This window comes from Chelonoidis abingdonii, chromosome 4 (assembly GCF_003597395.2).
Source record: "Chelonoidis abingdonii isolate Lonesome George chromosome 4, CheloAbing_2.0, whole genome shotgun sequence".
NCBI lineage: Eukaryota > Metazoa > Chordata > Testudines > Testudinidae > Chelonoidis > Chelonoidis abingdonii.
This window is the reverse complement of record NC_133772.1, coordinates 147,637,824-147,648,957: the sequence shown is the minus strand read 5'-3', so window position 1 is coordinate 147,648,957 and position 11,134 is coordinate 147,637,824. Positions and strand designations below refer to the sequence as shown.

The following is an 11,134-nucleotide window of genomic DNA, read 5'->3' as shown; positions in this document are numbered from 1 at the left end:
AAAAAAGTCAAGTCCTGAAAAGCCCCTTTAAGTCCTTGATGCACCGTGGGAGGAGTGGAGGTGTCAGAATGTTAACCAGGAGAGGTGAAGCACCTGGATATGCAATAAGTAGCTTTTCAGTCAGACAGACATTCGAGGTCTTTTTGTTTTCACATTGCATGCATGAATTCAGCCAAATGCAAATAGACCCCAGTATGGGTTTCCACCGGTATGTTGGGCCCCGCTGCCATGAGTAGTGAAGTCATCAGGGTTATGGGCTAGGATAGTCTAATATAGTGCCTCTCAACCTTTCCAGACTACTGTACCCCTTTTAGGAGGCTGATTTGTCTTGTGTACCCCCAAGTTCCACCTCACTGAAAAACTACTTGCTTACAAAATCAGACATAAAAATGCAAAAGTGTCACAGCACACTATGACTGAAAAATGGCTTGCTTTCTCATTTTTACCATACAATTACAAAATCAACTGGAATATAAATATTGTACTTACATTTCAGTGTACAGTATATAGAACAGTATAAACAAGTCATTGTATGTACTAAATTTTAATTTGTACTGACCTTGCTGGTGCTTTTCATATAACCTGTGATAAAATGAGGCAAATATCTAGATGAGTTGATGTACCCTCTGGAAGACCTCAGCTTACCTTCAGGGGTATGCGTACCCCCAGTTGAGAACCACTGGTTTAATCTAGGACTTGGGAGACTTGGGCTCAGTTCTCTGCTCAGCCAGACTTGTGTGACCTTGGGAAAGTCTCTCTCCGCTTCTATTTCTCATCTATAAAATGGGGATAATAGCAATGCTCTACTTCACAGGAGTGTTCAGGATAAATACTGATGTTTGAAGTGCTCAGATACTATAGTGATTGGAGACCAGTTGAGTACCTAAAACTGGCAAACCAATAGGTTGCCCCTTACAAACCTTCAGGAAACTGGACTGCTCTTTAGGGGGAGGGATAGGGGGAGGCCTGCTAAACCCCGGGTTGTGAGTTCAGTCCTTGAGGGGGCCATTTAGGGAACAGGGGTTTAAAAAAAAAAAAACTGTCTGGGGATTTGTCCTGCTCTGAGCAGGGAGTTGAACTAGATGACCTCCTGAGGTCCCTTCCAACCCTGATATTCTATGATTCTTCAAAGACTGAAGCAGGCCCTGGCCCTATTAAAGTCAATAGCAAAACTCCCATTGAGGCCAGGATAAATTGCTGACTTTTCTTTTTCAGTCTAGTCTTTGCTGCAGTAACTATGCCCAGTGATGTGGTTTTATTGAGGACCTTTCCACTGCTCTCATTGAGATGCACCAGACATGAAACGTTTTTTAAAAAAATCGTGCTCTAACTACTACGGTGTTGCCACCACTGGGAACTGCTCTGGTTCTGATGCAAAAGGCCCCTCTGCAGGCAGTGAGGGTGAGTTTGGATTCGCCCTGCTCATTCAGTGTAAACCAGTAAACTATGGGCCATATTGTGCCTTAATGATTCCTACATACAGGTGACGTTAGTGGCTGCTGTATATGAGCACTGAACACACAATATGGCACTATAGTCAGTATTATAGGATCAAAAATCTCCCTTAAAAGGGCACTAAGATTAAAAAAAAATAGAAGCGCATTTTGTACCTTTTGTTGTCTGCGAAGCATAGTTTTACAAGAAACACTCTCCATTGTTAATTATGTATCTGTTTGCATGCCCAGTGGTCATGTAACTGGTTAGTATATCACCCAGTGTGCAACTGTGAACAGTGCTGTTCTGCCCAGGTGGAGCAAGGCACAAACTTCCACTTTTACTCTGAGAACAGTTTACCTCATAATGGATGCAAATCCCACCCAGAAGAGCATAACCATTGCAACTTGTTTGCTCTTCTAACTTTGGAATCCTAGGAGGTGAAACTGGGCTCAGTTCGAGGCTGCGTAGAACTATTCAGTGAAGTCATGACTGACTGAGGCCTGGCAAATAATGTAGTTCTGTTCCTTGCTACCAGTGGGATACTCCTTTGAGATGAAACATTACCAGTACCAGCTGTGATCCTTAATTTACTTTTCATTGCGAGCCTATTGGATCCAGCAGTAGGAAAGATACATTTCATTAGCTGATCCAAAATATTTATGGCCAGAGTTTGAGTTTAGGCAGGGCAGGACATTATATCCTTGAACTGGAAATTTTAATGATTTTTTTTTCTTGTAAATTTGTCAGCAAGATAATTGACCAAGTAAAGAAAGTGCTAATACCCCTACAGGTAACTACATATTCAGGAAATATTATAGTTGTGGTAGAAGTTTATAAGCAGCCACCGTTGGGAGTGATTCAGTCTGCTTTCTCTGCCACCTCTTTGGCTAACATTCCTTTGGTGATTGTCACATGTTTATGAACTAGCAGCCTTCCTTGTTCTCTGGGACAGTAAACCATCTAGTACAGAGAGGGGGAGAGAAAGCACCACTCCCATTTGTGAAACACAGGTCTATACGACTGTCTTTCTCTGTCCAGCTAGTGTGAACTCCACAGATCCAAAAGGAAAGCAGGATTTAGGAACCTGTCCTGGATTGAAAGTAAAGGAACTACTATTGACTTTGGAGTTGTATTATTCACAACATATACTATATCAGTGCAGGAAACACACTTGGGAAGTTTCACGTCTTGTTTGACTTGTCCTGCTACTTTAAGGGAAAATAGGTAAGTCTAGTATTTTGAATAAATACTTCCTGGATAGAAACAAACCTTTTCACTTTGTAACTTCATGAGTGATATAGCTTTAACATAAATCCTCTGCTGCAAATGCCTGTGTTACTTTGTATTTAGAACCACATTTATGTATGTTTCTGAAGTTCTGTTATAAGCCTCGGGTAACCAAACGTAGAGCACCAATGCCCTTTTTTCTTTGTACTTATATTTAATTCTTTCATGCTATCATTACAGAAGAGCTTCCATCTTTACTGTAGAATAAAAAAACAATTACACTGGGTGGATGTATAGGATAAACACAGGTGTTAACCATTCACCACCTCCTCAAACAGAGAGCAAATATAGCCTCACATCATTGTAGGGGGAGAAACACAAATACCTGCAGTTATTTTTGAATGACTTAGGTTAAGAACACAGCATTGCCTTTTTTATAGGGCCCAAAAGTAGAATAATGGTTGGCGGGAGCCAAAATATATGTAAAATAAAAGCAACACTCCATAGCATAGCTTTCTCTCTTTCAAAATATCTCAGGATTGTTGTCAGTTATGTTTGAAAGTTTTTACAATTTTTTTTCTGGGGATTTTTGTACAGGAGGTAGAACATTGCATATACTGAAAATACAAACACCTATAAAATGTGTAGATGTGATTTTAATGTAGCTTCTCATTGAATGTAGTTCCGTTAGAAGTCCTTGATTTTTTTTTCCCACCTCCCTCTGTTTCGTAAGGCATGCTGCACTCAAATGCTGACCACAAGAATGTAGCATGTGCTGCTTGAAAAACTCCTAGGTGTTGCTTTTGAAATCTCCTGACATATATGAATCTTTCCAGACAGAATCACAATTGCATTCATTTATAAGGGACCTTGTGTGTATAGACTGTGTAATATTGGAATATAATATTTTCAGAGGGGGGCATAGCTGGCTCTGAAGTAACTTGCATAGTCAGTTTTCCTAGCGTGTCCCTTGAACCCTGTCACCTCTCTATCTCTGTTCCTTCACTGGTTCCCCCTTCTCTGTTGCATCAAACATAAACTACTGGTTTTTATTTTCATGGCCTTTCACAGCCTATCCCTACCTGACCTTTCATCTGTCATTCAGATGTTGACTCTCTCCTCCGATCAGCCCACAGTGCTAGCCTTCACTGCCCACTTGTTAAATTGTCAAACAAAGCACCTTGATGCTTTTTCCCATGCCACCTCTCACAAATAGGAGGATCTCCCTGTAAATAGCCACAAAACGATCTAATTATCCTCCTTTAAATCTCTCCTTAAAACTACAAAAACCTTGACAATGGTTAGGCTGGTAGTGGGCCGAGACCACTGTCTATAATGCCGACCAACATTGTCTCATTGGTTCCTTATACTCCCTCATCTTTCTATATCCATCTGTTTTCTCTTGTCTGATACTCAGATTGTCAACTCTTTGGGGCAAGTACTGTCTTTTTTGTTCCGTGTTTTGTACAGCACCTAGCGCAGTGGGGTTTTGGACCACGACTGGAGCTCCTAGGTTCTATGATATAAATAATAATGAATCATCAGCATTTGCTTTCTCTGAGCCTTCTCCTGCTCCCACTAAACTCAGTGGCAAAACTTCCCTTTTGACTTCAGTGACTTTGGGATCATCCTCTATCATAGCAAATACCGTTGGGTCAAACTCATCTGTGGTTGAATTCCATTGATTGTACAGGGCTTGCTCAACTTTGCACTTCAGGGGACAGGTCGAAGGCAGTGTATGAGGATGCCAGTGGAAGGTGGGAGGAAGGCATAGGACCAGCTGTTCTCCCAACCATTAAGGCCAGTTTCAGTTCCTAACCTGTCATGCTCCCAAATTTCCTTTCCTTTCACTGGTCCTGAAGCCCCTGGCTAGCTAAATGCTGGCTTGGCCTTTGCCTTTCCCAGGATGGCCTGTGGGGCAATTCTTCCTCCCCAGGTCACCCTGTAACAAACCAGCAGGTTCATTATGCTAATATGTTGATGAAAGGTCACATGCCACTATTAATATAGAAGGTGGTAGCATTAACAAAATACTCCATTGTGTTAAATAAATGGAGCCAGTAACCTCAGTCATTTTTTCTTAGTATTTGCTTTAATGGCTTTTGCATTCTCCCATGACCAGTTATTTTTAGAACACACTCACTGGGTGCAGGGGACCTGGTTGATACTACAAGTCCAGAAATCTCCCATGGCACATTCTTTCCTGGAAACCACACCCTGTGTTACAAGTAGTCTCCTTCTTCTTGCAGTATCCCTTGAAAAACTAGGCTTTTTGCACAACAGTTCCTTGATTGTATTCCTCAGTGGCCAAGGCCTATGCCCAAGTAGCTGGACTGGGTTCTGGGGAGCCAGGTGGGGGCGATATGGGAGGCAGCGTGCCAGCAATCCCATGCAGTGGGATGCACTACTCAGGGAAGACTAGAGAATATCCACGCTCTGACAAGTTCATCATTCAATACCTCAGACACTAAGGCAGAGCAAGACCCAGCTGATGAGATCATGGGCCTAAGACTTCTATTCCGTGCCCTGAAAGAGAAGGCTTTAGCAAGAAAAAATGAACCAAAAGAGCAGAGCAAACTTTATACCCTCACACTAAACTGTTTCCGTGGGGCGAGAGAGTTTACAAATCCCCTACCTTCCGTCTGTAACTACATGCTAAAATGTGTTCCTAAGGTATTTGCACCCAGCCACAGTAAAAATCCGCCAGGACCTATTACAAGTGAGTGTTTAATGGGAACCCACCAAGAGGAAGAGTGGATAGAACTCGATGTGCTTGCGATGCATACCTCTGAGCTTGTGGTACACGTAGAACTCTGCTAGGCATCTAAAAGGCAGTCTGCAGCACAGCTCACATGGTGGCCCCCTGCAGTGGGGTCATTTGCAGTATGAACTCTTTCATAGGTATGATGTTCAGCTCGATCTCAGATGGCAAATGATCTCCTCCCGTTCCTTTCTGTAGCTGCCTATGCTGAGACGGCTTCTAGGCAATTGGAAATACCTGTCAAAGCCCAGGACAGAGAGTTCGCAGCAGGCTTTGTAAGTACACCCTGGGCTAATTTTTCATCTCATTATATAACCATCAGGAGAAGACTGCAGCCTAAGGAGAGAGCTAGGAAATGGTAGGGCAAGGAGAAGCCAGGTCTGTATTCAGAAAGCCCTGCTCCATTTGGGCGCATGACCTGCTAGCTAGAGATGGGAAATCCTATAAGTATTGAGAGATTGGGTAGATTCGTTGAAATCTCTTATTGGCATCATATTTTCACTCCCTGGGGCAGTGGAGGTCAGGCAGGTTGCCAAGGCAACACACTCTGCCTTCAGCAGAAGGTTTACAGGTGCATGGTCCTTGGTCAATTGATGATGGAATAGGTTTTATTCAGGTCTTTGAAAGGAGCTACTGTCCAGCCTTTGGTGGTGATGAGTTGTCATGTTTGGGGTCAAAGGGGTGAAACTAGGAAGATTGGAGTTTGTAGGATGAGAATAATGGGGGCTGGAGGATTCTAATTAGGATTAACTCATTCTTTGCCACACACCAAATCAGAGAAAATAATAAACCTCACACGCCAAAATGTTTGTTTCCTTTTATTAATAGAAGTCCTTTGCAAAGAGTTCTGTGGGTGGCAGTACAGGTTATAAGAGACACGTGGGGTGGGTGGTGGTAACAAGGCCTCTCTCTCTTAGAGCTTATCAAGTCCAGGAAAGGCAAACGAGACCATCAGAATGACCTTTTTGCTTCTCTTGTCCTTGAGGGGAAGGTAGGTCATGCTCGGTAAGCCTCTGTTATTGCAGGAGGAAATCAGCAGGGGATGTTTGTGGAAATTCTGGAGCAATCACTTCATGCTTTCAGTGTGCAGAGGAGGGAGGCCTGAATGCGAGAGTTTGATTTCTTATGAGCTCATGATGCCGTTAGCTTCACAAGGAAGGAAATGAGTAATGGAAGAGCGAGGAGGGTGGGGGTAAGTATGGGCATATTCTTTAAAGTCTGTGTTTGAGTGCTTGCTTATTTACATTTTGAGAAGATAGCAATTGATGGATGTATCATCACAGTGATGCACGTTATCCCCTCACTGTCTCAAAATACTGCATTAGTAGTGCTATGGTAATGAGAGAGCGGTCTTAAAAGAAATAGTGTGACTTTAGTGTTCAAGAAAGGTTGCAGACTGACAGCCCTGGAAACTGAGGTGTTCGTACTTATTTGCAGGACAAGCAACAGTAGTGCAAGCTTCCCCGTGCTGACCTGCCGATGGGTCTCAGCTCTGACCTGGAGGAACCACCTCTAAAAATGTGAATGGTTTCTGTCCTCCTTCAGTCCTTGATCTTTCTGGCTGCATTGATTTCCGTGGGACTGAAGCATGTGCATTTTAAGTATCTTTCTGAATTGGGGTCTCTTCTGAAACCACTGATAAGGTTGACAGTGTCAACTATGATGTGTGAGAGGGATATGGATACCTTCTCTGCTGGAAGATGGACTGAGACCGCCAAACTCCATGGATGTAGATCATCAGATGGTAACCTCCTTCAGGCACGCTCTCCATGCTCTACATTTGAACTGGTGCTCTAGAGATGATGGGTTCTATAGCCAATTTTCAGTATCCTGAGATGTCCTTTGCTAGTTGCCAGTGTTTGCTATGGGAAAGAAAAAGAGCTCTGAGCACTGCAGTGTGAAGATGTGCACTCTGTGTCTCTTGGGAAGGCACAGATCATTGTTCTTGGTCCTCCAAATTGGCCTGACAAAGCATACAAAAGTTTTTGGGTGCTCTCCACATGCTGGAGCATTTTCTTGTTGACGCAAGGTAAACAGTGACCCAGAAATCAGCTTTAAAAGTTAAATGTTGGTCTTAGCATGATGTGGCTGATGATGCAAGCAGTGTGGCCTGCTCTAGGGGGTGGAGAGAGAGAGAGAGACAGACACCTGTTCCTGGCATAATGGGGAGTGTAAGAGAGTGGACTCACCCCTGCGGCTCCTCCTGCTGGTCATCCATGGGAATTAGCTCTTTCAGCGTCCTGGAGCGCCCCCTGCAGGCTGGTGATCCGCCGTACTGCTGGCTCCTATGTCCCTACCAGGACCCTGGTGACCCTTTCTCTGGGTTTCTGCCCCCCTGGCAGTACCCCCACACTCTGGGTCTCTCCACCCAGAGGAACCCCCACCCACTAACCCCACCTTACCTCAGTGTAAGGCTACTGTCAGTCACCATCTAGCCCCACTCCCTGGGACAGACTGCAGAATACGTCATTCATCACAGGCAAGGCTGGGTTGGACCTGCTGCCTCTCTCTCTAGCTGGGGCTTTCCTAGGCCAGAGCTCCCCAGCTCCTCTAGCCTTCCCCTAGCCCTGCTCCACTCCCAGTACCCTGCTCAGCTCCCTAGCAGCCAGACCCTTCTCTCTCTCTATAAGCAGAGAGAAACTCCTGAGCTTCTGACTGCCCTGGCCTTCTTATAAGGCCTGCAGAGCGGGTGCAAGGATGTTTTGCCCCCCACAGAGCCCTGTGGCAGCTCTCCGCCCCTCTCCCAGGTGTCCCACCCCTCCGCGGCAGCTCCCCCCGGCCCGGGGAGCCATGCAGCAGCTCCCTGCCCCAGCTTATCTCTGCTCCACCTCCTTTCTGAACACACCGTCGCCGCTCCACTTCTCCCGCCTCCCAGGCTTATGAGCTGGGAAGGGGAGCGGTTCCCCTGCGTGTCGCGCCCCACCTTACTTGCTGCAGGTGGCCCTTCCCGCATCCTCCTTGCCCCAGGTTCCTCCACCTAAATGCTACCAACGACCGGGGCGGTCGAAGATCTGGCCTCCGCGGTCACCACTGAAGGACCTGAAATGCCGCCCTGCAAATGCTAGCGCCCCAGATGACTACCTAGGTTGCCTAATGGGTTGCACAGGCCCTGAGGCCCGGGTTAGTGTGGGGCATGGCCCCAGCTGCAGCCACTTCCCCCAGTCAGCCCGGGCTTTGCTCCCTTCCCCAGCTCTCTCCTGGGCTGTTTCAAGCCCCGCAGGGCAGGAGCGTGTAACCACCCTGCTACAGAGGGGGACAGTGGTTAACTTGAAAATGTTCTTCGTAACAGTTCCAAATAGGAAGCCAAGTGCTGTACTGTAACCACCTGCAGGTGTATTCTTGTTTGCCTGAAAGAATAGTCCTGAGGTTAGGGTGGGCTGGGACTTGGGAGATCTGGGTCTGTTCCAGAGTTCCTGGGTGACTTGGCGCAAGTCACTTAGCCTCGCTGTGCCTCAGTTCCCATCTGTACAATGGGGATAACAGCACTGCCCTACCTCACAGCAGTGGTGAGGATAAATAAAATGAAGACTGTGAGGTGCTCAGATCCTATGATGACAACGATTATACAAGTACCTGAGATAGATAGAAGTTATCTTATTATCTCTATTACTCTATGTCTGCAACCAAGCATAGCTCCCCTTCAAAGCAACATCATCCTTCAAAGGTGGCCTGCAAATATATTACCAAGAACAAAGCCACTGAGATTGGCCTTACTCCCATTGATGACCATGGGAGTTTTGCAACTGATTTCAATTAGAACAGAGTCAGACTCATCGTCCCTGTATGAAGGGACAGAGAGGCATCCTGCTATCTGGGGCGTGAAGCAGTGCATAAAAATACATGGAGCCAAATTCAGCCTGGGTGAAATGCGACGTGAAATGGGAGTTGCACCCTCCCACCCCAAGGCTGAATTTGGTCTGTTTGATTTCATTTCTGGTAATATATTTACAGAAGAGTTATGCAACCATTTCATCCTGGTGTGAGAGCTTCTGTGAAGGGTCAGGCTCTGTCTTGTTTGAGATAGATATCAGAAGAGAGCTGCAATCCTGTGAAAACACATTTTATTTCTGAAGTGTTTGTACATTGTGTATGCAACGCACATGAATATAAGTACCACCTGCTCCATGCTGATAACCGTGGCTCAAAGCATCAGTCATGTGTGCTCCCTGGCATAGCAGTTTGCTTTGTAAGGAAGTTGCTCCTAAAACTCTTATCTTGACCTAAATTTGTGAAATTCTGCATACTCTGGCGGTTGCTTTAGTAGCCTCCATAGCGCTTCCTGAGCTCACATAGATATGGATTCTTCAGGATGTTGTTCAAATCGAATTAGCATTAGCACTGGTGAACGAAAACCCCTGAGCCAGTTTGTTCTGTAAATTCACTCCAGAATGCATGCATTGAACTATTTTCCTTTATGAACTTGACCCTGGCCTGCAGACAGATGGGATGATCCCAGATTACATCCTGGGTTTCCTGCGCTGTAGGCAAAGGTTAAACGGAGCCCTTTAAAGGGCCCTCGCTGTGTGCCACTGACAGACCTGTACCTCCACTGTCACTGCAGCAGTTATTTGGCCCCACACCATCTTCCCTTGATAGCTGCTGATAATTGCCAAGCATAAAGCTCAGTACAGATGGCCTCTCATCCTTCGTTGCACAGTGACATTGTTGATAGGGATGATGTGCAACAAATTATGTGGGCATGCAAGTAGGTGGAAACTTTCTAATATGCCACAATAATAATAATGCTCATTTCTAATGCTACGCAGTTTTTCCTGGAACTTCTGCCCACACAGCAGCCTACTTAGTTCGCAATCCTATGTGCATAGTAGACAATTAGCAGTTGATAATGAAGAATGCCATGGGAACCAACAGGAAAATAATAGCTTACTCCAAATATATAATGAAATGTAATTAGCACAGACAGTAAAACAGACAATTTATGGGGGGTTTGTAATTAAAAAGTACCAGTAAACACTCCTGTTGTAGAAAGCTTGGAATCAATTGGAATTAAAGAACCATTGTCTGGAATAAGATTTTATTCAGAATTTAGTCCTTGGGAGGCCAGCTGTGATGAACTGGAATAAGATTTTTCACTGTACACTCTCCAGCCACTGAAAGTACTATGTATGTGTTAGGTGCTCTGAGAAACTTCCACTGTTTGTTTTCCTGTTCTAGCTGAAGGAGCTCAGTGTGTTTCTAAAATGGATGTGAAACAGCGGGCTTGAAATCCTGACCCTCCCATTGAAGTTAGGGATAAAGCTCCTCTTGACTTCAGTGGGGCCAGGATTCTACCCCTGGTGTACTGGACATTTCCTTCTCTGCACCGTATAGTCATTCCCTATAATGCTAGGATAGTTTGCTAGTGCGGGTACCGTAATTACAGGATTGTAACACCCTGTGACTGGAATATCCGCCTTCAGATATCACTTATAAATCTCACTTCCATCACAGACCTCCTTTTCTCCAGATTTATCCCCTCAAATGGTATGTTCCGGTTTTCTAGACAGTGCATGCACAATTGCGTGTGCAAAAACAATGTGTTCAATTGGAGAGCTAATTTGCACCCACTATCATATTAAAGTATTTAATTAAAAAGGTGTGTGTGTGGGTGACAAAATGGAGTGTGTCTATACGAAAGCACATCTCAATCTCGTAGTGTAATCTTTCTGCTTACATAGCTCCACCACCAGAGTATGTGTGCATGCCTCT

The 11,134-nt window shown here is 45.0% G+C and overlaps 1 protein-coding gene across 1 annotated transcript in view; it reads left to right on the top strand.

The window, feature by feature from the left end:
- The first annotated feature begins 2,425 nt into the window (after positions 1-2,425).
- Positions 2,426-11,134, top strand: part of SYT16 (synaptotagmin 16) — an 84,104-nt gene continuing 75,395 nt past the window's right edge. The window contains exon 1 of the mRNA XM_075065755.1: positions 2,426-2,661. The gene's annotated coding sequence lies outside the window, so the exon portion shown is untranslated. The remainder of the gene's footprint in view (positions 2,662-11,134) is intronic.